The sequence below is a fragment of the Eriocheir sinensis genome, unplaced genomic scaffold (genome assembly GCF_024679095.1).
Source record: "Eriocheir sinensis breed Jianghai 21 unplaced genomic scaffold, ASM2467909v1 Scaffold806, whole genome shotgun sequence".
NCBI classification, from domain to species: Eukaryota; Metazoa; Arthropoda; class Malacostraca; order Decapoda; family Varunidae; genus Eriocheir; species Eriocheir sinensis.
The window spans coordinates 57,642-71,580 of NW_026112172.1; the positions used below are offsets into that span (position 1 = coordinate 57,642).

The 13,939-nt window shown below is 39.7% G+C and overlaps 1 long non-coding RNA gene across 1 annotated transcript; it reads left to right on the forward strand.

Annotated features, from left to right (window-relative positions):
- Positions 1–3,649: 3,649 nt before the first annotated feature.
- On the forward strand, positions 3,650–6,823 carry LOC126994500 (uncharacterized). Its single transcript, XR_007749214.1, has 3 exons — positions 3,650–4,102; positions 5,475–5,590; positions 6,725–6,823. It is a non-coding gene; the product is annotated as an uncharacterized LOC126994500 (long non-coding RNA).
- The last annotated feature ends 7,116 nt before the right edge of the window (positions 6,824–13,939 follow it).

Consider the following 13,939-nt stretch of genomic DNA (forward strand, 5'->3'; position numbering starts at 1 on the left):
CACTGTGAGGTAAAAAGACACTAAGATTGATTGACACTGTTAGGTCGGAAGACACTGTATGGTTGATTGGCGTTGTGAGGTTGACAGACTAAAGTTGACACTGTAAGGTTGATTGGCACTGTGAAGTAGACACCCACTATAAGGTTGATTGGCACTGTGAGGTCGAAAGATGCTTTGAGGTTGACAAAGTGAGGTTGATTGACATTATGAAGTTGACAGACACTGTGAAGTTTGAGACACTGTGAGGTTGATTGACACAATGAGGTTGACAATGTGAGGTTGACTGACACCGTGAAATTAACAAACTGTGAGGTTGACAGAATATGAGTTTGATACAGTGAGCTGATAGATATTTGAAGCTGATTGACACCATGAGCGTGTTAGGTTGGCAGACACACTAACTCAAGACTGGCCGTAGAATGGAGTTGAGACGTTGACACTTGACACACTGGATGATGTAGTAGATTGAATGCCCCTGAGCACCTGATGTCAAGGTCGTGACTTTTTATTAAGTCTAGGCTGACGCAAAAGTAGCATGGTGGTGTCCGTGCCCGAAATGGAAGGTCTTCGGCTGAATTTGTGCTTTCTCGGAATGAGTGGTCATCAATGAATATTAGCATGTGATAAAATTGAATGTGACGATGTTGAATGTAGTCTGCCAGTGACAATTTATAATTAATACATTGAGTATTAGCGTAATACATAGGTATTTGTCACATGCAGCCCTATTATGACACGCCCATTGTACCCTCTCGTCCTCCCCTCCCTCCCTCCCACCATGACTTCCTTCACCTACGTAACCTTGCCTCTCTCTCTCTCTCTCTCTCTCTCTCTCTCTCTCTCTCTCTCTCTCTCTCTCGCCAGGTCCTGACGGGATATTTCCGAGGGTATTAAAGGAGCTAGGTGATATAATCAGTGACCCACTAACCGACATCTTTAAGATGTCGGTAAATACTGGCTATGTGCCGAGCCTATGGAAAGTAGCTAATGACGCCGATTTTAAAAGGGGGACAGGTCAGTTGCTTCAAACTATCGCCCAATTAGCTTAACATCGGTTATAGGGAAGATGCTGGAGTCCATAATAGCCAGGAACATTCGGGAGCATTTAGAGAAACATAGCTTAATTCACGACTCGCAGCATGGGTTCACAAAAGGTAGGTCATGCCTCACCAATCTCTTGTCCTTCTACAATAACGTATTTGAGGCGGTTGACAGAGATGAAAATTATGATGTAATCTATCTTGATTTTAGTAAAGGTTTGACAAAGTTCCTCACCAACGACTGTTGCTTAAATTACAGGCTCACGGAGTAGAGGGTAAAGTTTGAACTGGGTCAAGGCGTGGCTTAGCAATAGGAAGCAAAGAGTGCAAATCAATGGTAAAAGATCTGACTGGGGATGTGTTACGAGGGGTCCCACAAGGTTCGGTATTAGGTCCTCTTCTGTTTATTATTTATATCAATGACTTAGAAACAGGAATTAGTAGTGATGTTAGTAAATTTGCAGATGATACCAAGATCGGTAGAGTAATTGAGTCGGATCTGGACGCTAGTATTCTCCAAGGTAAACTCAACAGATTATATGATCATGGATAAATATCAGATGGAGTTCAATGTAGGGAAGTGCAGTATTTTGAGTGTAGGTAGGAACAACCCCTCACATAACTATTGCTTAAATGACACTCTCATAAGCAGGTCAGGGTGCGAGAGGAATTTAGGGGTTTTAATGAACTCTGATCTCCGTCCAAGGGCACAATGCATTCAAGCTAGAAATCGAGCTAATAGGGTACTCGGATTTATTTCAAGGAGCGTAAGCAACAGAAGCCCCGAAGTCTTCCTCAAACTTTATTTAGCATTAGTTAGACCTCATCTTGACTATGCGGTTCAGTTCTGGTCACCCTACTATAGAATGGATATCAAAATGTTAGAATCGGTGCAGAGGAGGATGACTAAGATGATTCAGGGGTTGAGAAACTTGCCATACGAGGAAAGACTCAAACAGTTAAACTTGCATTCTCTAGAAAGGCGAAGGGTGCGTGGAGACATGATCGAGGTTTATAAATGGATGAAGGGCTTTAATAAGGGAGACATTCATAAGGTTTTGTTGGTAAGAGAACCGGGTAGGACACGAAGTAACGGGTTTAAACTGGATAAATTCAGATTCAACAGGGACATAGGCAGAAATTGGTTTACTAATAGGGTGGTGGATGAGTGGAATAGGCTTAGCAGTCATGTGGTGAGTGCCAATACAATTGTCACATTCAAAAATAGACTAGATAAATTCATGGACAGCGATATTAGGTGGGGTTAGATACACGGGAGCTTAGGGTCAAAGGAGCTGCCTCGTACAGGCCTACCGGCCTCTTGCAGACTCCTGCGTTCTTATGTTCTTATGTTCTTCTTCTTCTTCTTCTTCTTCTAATATTCATTGATAATTTGCACTGGAAGGACGGGTGACACTTTTTTTCTAGCGCCGCTGCATTCATCATTAACAAACGAAAACCCTAATGCATATTCCCAACTACAACACATTTAAAATTGAAGAAAACTAAACAAACAAAACAAATTGATGAGTGCCCGACACACGACGAGTTGGTGCTTCGTCCCGTCCTCCTCCCACTCCTCCGCCCTGCCAGGGCTCCCTCCCCACCCCCACAATAACCGCCTCGCGCCATGTTTGCCGGCAGTGAAGTGTTGGCCAGTTAAAGAAACTTTCATGTATATGATGATAATTTTGGGGTAACAATAAGTAGTGTATACTAATGTTTTGTGTTAGAATTAACCACGATTATCAGCAACTGCCTCTGCAAACGTGTGATATTTACTGAATGAGACGGTGATGGCAATGACATGGTTGATGAGCTACACACTACTACGATTAATCAACGTTTGCTGCACGCACAGCAGAGCTACGATCATATTACTGTTGTTTCTAAGAAGAAGGGAAAATTATAGAGCTAAGTACACTATTAACTCAATTTGACGGTGGTTGGCGCTTGGCCCCTTGTCGCACGCAGCCACTCAATTATTATAGCGGCAAAGGTCGACCTTACAGGTCCCATACGCGTCTCGCGTCGCCTGCCACTCTCCCCGACATAATACAGAATCTTATTACATACTCACCACTGTCACCAGACAAGTTCACTTATATAGTCACTTATATAGTCCTCCAATCACTTTGACCGCACCTTACACCTAAAATCAAGTAAATTTGAGAGGCAAGGAGAGGAGGCACACTTACGACTTTCGTGCTCTCTCTCTCTCTCTCTGCCAGAGCCATCCCAATCTCGTATTCCTCTTCTTCCTGTCTCCCGCTACAAACACCCCTCCCTCGCTTTCAGTTGACAGTTTGAATTCGCAATCTACACACAATTTTATGAACCCATCATTAACACCTTACTTTTTTCACCAGAGCACATCTTATATCCTACCATTAACTCAAAACAAAACCAAAGGGGAAATAGCTCGGTCACTCGGTGCCACTGAGCTCTCAACTACACACACACACACACACACACACACACACACACACACACACACATTCATAATCGTAATACTAATATACGTTAAACGTCTGCTTTGAACGTCTTCTCGCTCTCAGCTACCGCCTGTTGCGGAAAGGGAGCCGAGTGCGACACATCCTCTCCATTCCCAAGACTCCTGGGCCCGTATCCTCGAGGGCTATTAACTTTTACTCTTAAAGTTACTATCAAAGTTAATAGTCTCAATTTATTAAGAGTAACAGCTATCCTCGTCAACTTTGAGTGTAAGTATTAGCAAATCCTGGCTACTATTATCTTCTTTATGGCGGGCTCGTTGCTAAGGACGCCTCCGTGCAAAACGTAAACATCCGACATATCTCCCCTCCTGCGTCACAACTTGCTCTGCTGAAATTACCGCACCATAACCACGTCATCTGCCCCAATGATCTACGGGCCGGAGAACCAGCGCAGAAAAGGAGTAAGTTTAATTGGTCGCCAGATGAAACGGTCTTCTTACATCAAATTCATGAAAAAATACGTATAATCAGAGGGTGTTATGGGAAGAGCATCACCCCTGAGGATAAGAAGAGAGCGTGGACTGAAGTGGCAGAAGCTGTAACAAGGTTGGTAATCACATAGTCATGCTTCAGTTAGCTTACAAACTAACCTAACCAAATCAAGTGGGTATTTTTTGCATAATAACACAACCACTGACCTTCCAAACAGAACATACCTTTTCATTCTGTATCTGAATAGTTTCATTATGACCATTTCTGCCACAACCCCCTCTCCCTCAACAACCTAACATAGTTAAACCTAACCATGCCAAACCTGCCCCGTCCTACCGAACACATCCTAACTTAACATGCCAAGTTTGTTGGGGGGGAAGAGGGGGTTGGTATAGATAGTTAAGGCATATTTGACCTTTTTTTTATTCTTAATTTATTTTCATTTGTTTATTATTTTTTTTTTTTTTTTTTGGGGGGGGGATGCTAGGCATGCCAGACTATGGACATTTTTACAAGTACTTTATGTCAAGACTATATGGGAATAGGTAGGTTTCGTGAGAATGGTAAAGTAAGATTAAAATAGTATATTTATAGCATTGGTCAAACAGATTATGGTGATATAATGTTAGATTGGAATGTACTCAAGATAATGAAATTAAGGTTAATGCTTTTTTTTTTTTTTTTTTTGTTACATATTCACATGTTCATGATTCAAGTAACTTGCAAACTCACCTAACCTCGTCAAATGGGTATTTTTGTATACAAACGCAACCACAGAGTTTCCAAACAGAACATACTTTTTCCTACTGCTCCACGTGAATAGCATCATCATGACAATTTCTGATGAAACCCACAATCCCTCAACAAACTAAAATAACTAAAACAACACCTGCTACACCTGTCCCATTTACCACGTCCTAACTTAACATGGTAGGTCCCCAAGTTTGTTAGGGTGGAAAGGGGATTAGTATAAGTCGTCATATTTACCTGTTATTTTATTTATTCTTTTTTTAGATTTTTTTTTGGGGGGGGGTTGGGCATGCCAGACTCTCAACACTTTTACAAGTATTTTATGTTAAGACTATATCGGAATAGGTAGATTTGATGAGAATGGTAAAGTAAGATTACAATATTATTTTAATAGCATTGGTCAAACAGTTTCTGGTGATATAATGTTAGGTTAGAAGTACTCAAAAGAATGAAATTAAGATTAATGCTTTGAATTTTTTTGTATAGCTGTATTGTGTAATATCATCCTACTTAGAGAAAAGCATTTTAGAAAAGTAGGTAATGAAAAGTAGTATTTTTGGCCATGTTCATAACAACTAAAAAGTTAATGTCTTATGATGCATGTAAATAAAATACCGGTACTGATTTAGCTTTCCATCACAGCATGTATTACATGTTATTGGAGAAGGTATGGGAAATAAACAGCATGCCATAGTGAAACGATTAAGAAACTTGCTTCACATTTATACCCTGACAGTGCCTTCCCTGGGAGTGGACCCCGTACGCAGGATGACTGTGAGAGGCGTTGGTACAACGTACAACAAAAATCAAAGCCTCGCATTGCCAAGTGCAAGAATGAGCAGCGGCAGACTGGTAATTTTTTTAGTTGTTATGTCTTGATATGTAAAACTTGTATTAGTTAGTTTTTTATGTGCTCACAGAATGCAGCTATACTGGCCACAACGCCTTTATTTCAGCTTAAAGTTAATAAGTTCATAGCAGTGAACTGCATAATTATTTGATACAGAAATTTTTTTAATGTTCATCTGTCAATGACTATCAATCTATCTAAATACCTTGGCTATCTTCCCCCAATGAAGGGTGGTAGCCAAGACAGGCACACACTCACTCACACATTCACACTCATGTACACCACTCTCTCAGCTGCACAACCCCTGAGGGAGTAAAAAAGGCCCTCACTGTATGGGGGATTAGCTGCACAGTTCAGACAGGGAACTTCCACACCAAGGCCTCACAGCATACACTGGTTTACCCCTGCCCCTTCATGACAATGACATTTCTCCCAGCACCTGAGTGCCCCACACGTGTGGCGCCACAGATACGCAGGCGCCTGCCTATATAACTATGACATTAACTGTGGTAGATAAACTGGTGTATGACATCATAGGCTGCTCGTCTCATGTATTTGAAGGGGTACCAGAGCCACTCAGCACTGACACAGTTGATGATGTGTTAGGGATAGGACAGCAGCAGCAGCAGTCAAGCAGCAGTGAAATATTGACTGGCCTGTATGTTTTTGGCAAAAACGTTTATATTCTCATTAAAACAATATATTAATCACTCTTAAATTCATATTCTTTGTAGATACACACTTTATCAGTCAATTATTTTACAACCAATAACAAATAGTAGAATATTTCTGTTAATAAGTAACATTTCACCATTAAGACCCTTTTTCTTCAACTACGTACCTATTTAACCCATCCGCTACGATTGGCATGGATTTGGCTTCCACTGCTAGCCTGGTTACATAATAGTCCCAGGTCTTTCTCTGCCTCTGCGGTGGATAGCGGAGTGTTTCCCATGTGGTATTGGTATGCTGGATATCCCCTCCCAAGGTGTAGGACTACATTTTCTTCAATGAATTGTAGCAGCCACTATTTGTTCCATTTATGTAGTTTGGTGACGTTTTCTTGCTGGAAATCCGCAGTTAAGGGGTTAAGTTACATGCATTAATCATGACTAATATATGACGCTTTTTTTCAGCCCCGCTGCTGTATTGCTAGAGACCATCCCAGCACATTGTTCATTACTTGTGGAAAAGATACCATCAGCTGCTCCGGCAACAGTCACTGCCTCAACATCTGCTAGCCCTATGAAACCAGCCACTGCTTCATCATCTGCTGGCCCAATGACACCTGCCACTGCTTCATCATCTGCTGGCCCTATGACACCAGCCACTGCTTCATCATCTGCTACACCAGCCACTGCTTCATCATCTTCATCATCTGCTGGACTGCTTCATCATCTGCTGGCCAAATGACACCAGCCACTGTTTCATCATCTGCTGGTCCAATGACACCAGCCACTGCAAGGGATGACAATGAAGCTGCTCCACCACAGTCACCACCTACTTCATCGGAGTTAAGAGATGCCTTTCACAGGGCAGCAGTATAATTTTTTTATGCTGGGGCTGAATATTACTGCCTCAAGGCTATGATTTTGTCACTTTTTTTATTATTATTACTGAGAAGGTTAGGGCGGAAGGGGTGAAAAATAATCTCTGCTGCTTTTCGACAGACATGGTTAGCAATTCATTCAAAGCACAAAATTTACCAGAAAAAATTGTGTGCCATTGTGAGTGGGTTCACTTGAGATTGAGCTCCAATACGCCTCCGTGGTCTAGTGGTCAGCATGCCTTCTTCTACGCGGGGCCTGGTTCAAATCCCAGCCCGGCAGTCGGCGTGCAGCTCACCCAGCTGATCATCCTCCCTCTCGGGCTGGTTGATAAATGACTACCTGGGGAAACCTGGGGAAACTGTGGTAACCCGGATGTCAAACTGGCCCTGTGTCCCGGGGTAATGGGCCCCCTCCCACCACAGGCTCAAGGGCCAATGCTACGGAGATGAGCACCGAGGCTACGCGCTGCTACAGCGTATCCCCCAACTATACCTTTACCTTTATTGGCTCGACTGACAGACATGGCTTTGTACGTCGAAGGTCATTGGTTCAATCCCCACGGCCAGCACTCTAACCTGGATTTTTCCGAGTTCCCTAGTGCCTTGATTAATTTCTCGGTGTTAAATGAGAAGATTTGCACCGGCACCCAGTCGTGGGTGTAACAAGATACGTTGTTACAATCAGGGGCGTCATTTGGATTTCAAAAGTGGGAGGGACATTAGGGCAGAGTTTTATATAATATATTAGGGTTGCACCGATTAATCGGTAAGTAATCGGTAATCGGCCTAATCGGCCACTTTGCCGATTAATCGGTAATCGGTCTTTTGACCGATTAATCAGAAACAATTTTTTTTTTTTCTCTCTTAGTACAGTGTACATACGCCAATACTATTAATGTTAATATAAGGATGTTGGATGTACCAAATACCAAAACTCTAATACCTTTCCACAGCATTTAACAAGCACCTGTCCTATGCAATATTATATTCAAATTGATATATATATATATGAAATTATGATATAAGAACTTTTTTATGACTTTCAAAAACTAGAAAAAAAAAAAAAACAACATATTTATATATTAGCCAAAAGATATTATATACCTATTTCAACTTGTGTAGCACAGTAACTGAAGTAATGTCCTTCACCAGCCTGCCGTATATAAGTAAGTTAGTTATTGTAATATGTCATGAAATGAAACTGACCAGACGAGGATTTTATCAGCACTTGCGACGTTAAACACTTTTAAATTGTAATGTAATTACGATGGTAACATACATCCCTTCACCATAAAAACAAGTAAATTAGTAGTAGTAAATTAGTAGAGATCTTGAGAGTACTATAAACTCACACATTTTCTGTTTCTACTAGCAGAACGGAAGGAAACAAGAACAGAGAAAATCAAAAAATTCTAAATCAGGATGTTTCCAATTCCACAAGCAAGGCTAATTATAAGTAACAAATTACGTATTTGTTTTGTTCTCAGTTGGGCGTGTTACGTTATGTCGGTAACAAAGGGTTAAACATGTCTTTAACTTTGTGGTCTTTTAACACATTTACCAGTTATAAGTAATTAGTAAATAAATATAAATCATTTTATAATAAATCGGCGATTAATCAGTATCCTATTGATAATCGGTAAATTAATCATTAATCAGCCATATTAGTGCATATATATATATATATATATATATATATATATATATATATATATATATATATATATATATATATATATATATATATATATATATATATATATATATATATATATATATATATATATATATATATATATATATATATATATATATATATATATATATATATATATATATATATATATATATATATATATATATATATATATATATACCATCATTAGCTTATAACACCTTTAGGCACTGATCATATTTGCATTTTATGCAGTCTGTGATGCGGGCAGGATATTCATTAGCTCCTAATTAGACTCATGCTGCTCTCCAGTGCTCTCTGATGCACTCACAATCAAAGATGTTGTGTATTTCTATGGTAGCATTGAGTAATCTTAGGTCACTTGGTAAAGTGTTCACATAAGTTCGACCCAAACTGAAACATAAACCTAAGCGTGTTTGCAAGCTGAGTGCTTAGAATATTGGCATAATAAAAGATGCTGAAAACTAGATTCCACTACTTTATTTAATATATGAGTAATTATATACTGAATTTGTAATGGAGACAAGATAAAAAAGGTATGTTTTTCAGTGGTCATACCATGATCTCATGAAAACAATTAGGTTGACATATATAATTAATTACTACGTATTTTGTTATGACGACTATTGCACATTAATACCATAGCTTTGAATCCAATGATGAATATCTTCAAGCAAGACAAATAGCAACAGATTGGTCACCAATTCACCCAGTAAACACAATATACTCCACAAAAGTATACACTAATTCACAATAAAGTTGTTTTCCCTTGGAACTTTGTAAACAGAAACCAAGTAACCTCGTTTTACTTCACTCATAAGTCAAGATGTAAGCGATGTAGTCGCCTCGACCTTTCGTTCCTCCTCCCTCACACTGGCAGACGTCACTAACAAGCTTTCTTACCACCATTATCTCAATACGAATAACCGGCAAGAGTAATTTGTTTCTAACTTGATTTTAAAGCAACAATAATTATAAATCATATTTTAAATTACATTTAATGCAATTTTAATGTCATCTTTTCATTTGCATGTGTACCTTTCTGCTGCAAATAAAAGTTTTTTTACCATGTTTCGTTTTCCTTAACTCAAATATTTCACATTTTAATCAATAACAAAGGCATCAAACACTAATTGTATGTTCAAGCTATGTGTTTTTTTTCTGTTCACATAAACCACTTGTTTTCCTTGTGCCATTATTTTCAAATGGGCAGTCTATCACTCCCACAACACCGGCAAGTTGGTAAAATTCTACTTGATTTTCACGGACCTCCACCTTATCAAGGGGAGACTGGATAAACCTCCCGACTTCCTACGGGTCACTGAGGGCGGCCACAGTTTCCGCAATCACCCTGTTTACACTACTGTCTTTTTTTTTTTTTTTTTGACAGCCCAGGAGACAGCGCAAGGGCGCAAAGAAAACAAAAACAAAAAAAGGCCCGCTACTCACTGCTCCCGAACAGAGGTTAAATAAGTGTCCAAAATCAGAGGTCAATTTCGGGAGGAGAGGTGTCCTGATACCCTCCTCTTGAAAGAGTTCAAGTCGTAGGCAGGAGGAAATACAGATGAAGGAAGATTGTTCCGGAGTTTACCAGCGTGAGGGATGAAAGATTGAAGATGCTGGTTAACTCTTGCATAAGTGGTTTGGACAGTATAGGGATGAGCATGAGTAGAAAGTCGTGTGCAGCGGGGCCGCGGGAGGAGGGGAGGCATGCAGTTAGCAAGTTCAGAAGAGCAGTGAGCTTGAAAATATCGATAGAAGATAGAGAGGCAACATGGCGGCGGAATTTGAGAGGTAGAAGACTATCAGTATGAGGAGGAGAGCTGATGAGACGAAGAGCCTTTGATTCCACTCTGTCAAGGAGAGCTGTGTGAGTGGAACCCCCCCCCCCCCCCACACACACACACACACATGAGATGCATACTCCATACGAGGGCGGACAAGGCCCCTGTATATGGACAGCAACTGTGCGGGGGAGAACTGGCGGAGACGGTACTGAACGCCCAGCCTCGAGGAAGCTGATTTAGTAAGAGATGAGATATGAAGTTTCCAGTTGAGATTTTGAGTTACGGATAGACCGAGGATGTTTAGTGTTGAGGAAGGTGATAGCTGAGTGTTGTCAAAGAATAGGGGATAGAAAACATCATTTTGAAGACTCTTTATAAAAGGCATAAAAGAGTCAGACGGGGGATGAGTAGGAGGAATATGCCCAGAATCGTCCAGAGTGGAGTTTTTAGAGAAGAGTTCAGCCTTAGAGATAGATGAGACGGCAGTGTTGCCGTCAGGACTGAGGAGTGGAGGGAAAGATGAAGAAGTGAAGTTGGAGGAGATGTTTTTGGCTAGATACTAGAAGTCACGGGAAGAGTTAGGGAAAGCAAGGTTTTGGCATTTTCTATTAATGAAAGAGTTTTTAGTTAGTCGGAGAATAGATTTGGCACGATTCCGGGCAGAAATGTAAAGTTCATAATTAGCATTAGTTTGAAGGCTCAGCATTTTGTGAGCTGCCTCTCTATCATTGACAGCACGAGAACAAGCGTGATTAAACCAAGGCTTTTAGCGTGAGGAGTAGAGAAAGAACGAGGAATGTATGCCTCCATTCCAGAGATAATCACCTCTGTGATGCGCTGAGCACACACAGAGGGTCTCTATCTGGAAGCAATAATCATTCCACGGGGAATCGGAAAAGTATATCCTCAGATCGTCCCACCGAGCTGAAGCAGAATGCGAGAAGCATCGCCTCTTCGTGGGTCCAGAGGTGTACAGGAGCGATAGGACAGGATGCAGAAATAAGATTGTGATCGGAGGAGCCCAACGGAAAACAGTTTGAAAGAATAAGCAGAAGGGTTTGAGGTAAGGAAGGGGTCTAGAATGTTGGGCCGGTCTCCAAGACGGTCGGGAATACATGTAGGGTGCTGGACCAACTGCTCTAGATCGTTGAGGATAGCAAAGTTGTAGGCTTGTTCGCCAGGCTGGTCAGTGAAAGAGGATGAAAGCCAAAGCTGGTAGGAATATTGAAATCTCCTAGGATGGAGATTTCAGCGAAGGGAGAGTGGGTCAAGATGTGCTCCACTTTTAGAGTTCAAATAGTCAAATAATTTTACATAGTTTGTAGAGTTAGTGAGAGATAAACTGCACAGATGTATTTAGTAATAGAATGACAATGAAGTCTTAGCCAGATGGTAGAAAATTCTGAAGAATCACGGTTGTGGGCACGACAGCAAGTGATGTCGTTGCGCATGTAGGCGCAACATCCAGCTTTGGATTGAAATTATAGAGAATGAATGAAGGAGGAAGGAGGAAGAAGGATGGGGAAGAATGGAGGAGGAGGAGGAGGAGTAGTAACCGACTAGAGGCGGAAGAGGACGAACATCCCCCACACACTCCCTCTTCCTCCTTCCTCCTCTCTCTATCTCTCTCTCTGAAAGAAAACAAGGAAGTAAAGGAAGAAAGAATGAAATAGAAGAAATTATAAAATATAGAATGAAAAGAAGGCGAATGAAAAGAGAAGGAAAGGAGAGAGAGAGAGAGAGAGAGAGAGAGAGAGAGAGAGAGAGAGAGAGAGAGAGAGAGAGAGAGAGAGAGAGAGAGAGAGAGAGAGAGAGAGAGAGAGAGAGAGAGAGAGAGAGAGAGAGAGAGAGAGAGAGAAGAGAGAGAGAGAGAGAGAGAGAGAGAGAGAGAGAGAGAGAGAGAGAGAGAGAGAGAGAGAGAGAGAGTCAGCTGTCCCCCCTTCTCCCCTTCTCAGTCAGCTGAAAAGGACACACCATCATCATCTAATTATAATAATAATAATAATAATAATAATAATAATAATAATAATAATAATAATAATAATAATAACAATAGAAAAAAGTAAAAGAAAAGGACAAGAATAGCAAGAAGAAAAAAGTAGGTCAAAAAGTAAAAAGAGGGAGAGGAAGAGAAAAAAAGAGGAAGAAATAGAAAAAGAAGAAAAGAGGAAGTAGAGGATTGAGAAAAATAATAATAATAATAATAATAATAATAATAATAATAATAATAATAATAATAACACTCACCTAACCCATGATGTAGATGTAGTTCTTTTTTTTCTTCTTCCTGTTCTTGCAACATATACCTATATAATTAAATTCGTGACAAAATATTAACGATATATAACCGCACGCGCACACACATGCACAGACACTTTCACTATCACCATTATCTATTATTATTATTTTCATCATCATTATTATTGTTATAATTATTATTTTCTAAGATGTTTCTAACTTATTTGCACATTATTTTACCTCATTTTTCCTTATTTTAATTTTCTAAGCATTTCGAAACAAATTTTCACATTTTGCCTTTCACATTATTTTACCTTTTTACTTTTTTCTAATTTTCTAGGCATTTTCTTACTTTCACATTATTTTTAACTAATGTTTCCTTAATTTAATTTATTATAATTTTCTAAGGATTTCCTAACACACTTTCACATTATTTTACCTTATTTTATTTTTTTCGAATTTTCTAGGCATTTTCTTACTTTCACATTATTTTTAACTAATGTTTCCTTATTATTAATATCCAAGCTTTTTCTCATTATTTGAGTATCATATATATATTGTGCATTTTCCAGTATCACTTTATATTTTTGACCTTTTTTTTCCATTATTTCTAAGCATTTTCTAACCAATTTTAACATGACTTTACCTTACTATTATTTTCTAGGCTATTTCTCACTAATTTTCACACGAATCTTACTTCATTATTTTCTAAGCATTTCCGCACGCTCTTCCCCTTGTCTTTTTCCTTGCTATCATTTTCTTTCTTTTTCGTTAATTTTCCTTTTCAACACACGACTTCCCCGCTGTCTTGCCCTCCACCCTCCGCTTTTCTCTTTTTTCAACCTTATTTTAGCATTCCCACGCGTTAAGATTGGCACTGTATGATCTATGCCACCTCCTCTTTCTTTGTATGGCACTGCGGCACTTTGAGGAAACGCAATTTACTTTAAAAATGAAAAAAAAATATATATGGTGCTGAAGACAGACATGACACCCCGCCATTTTCACTTTTCCCTTATTTTTTTTCTTATTTCAATCTTATTTCAGCCTTCCAGGGGGTTATAAATGCCACAGTATAACC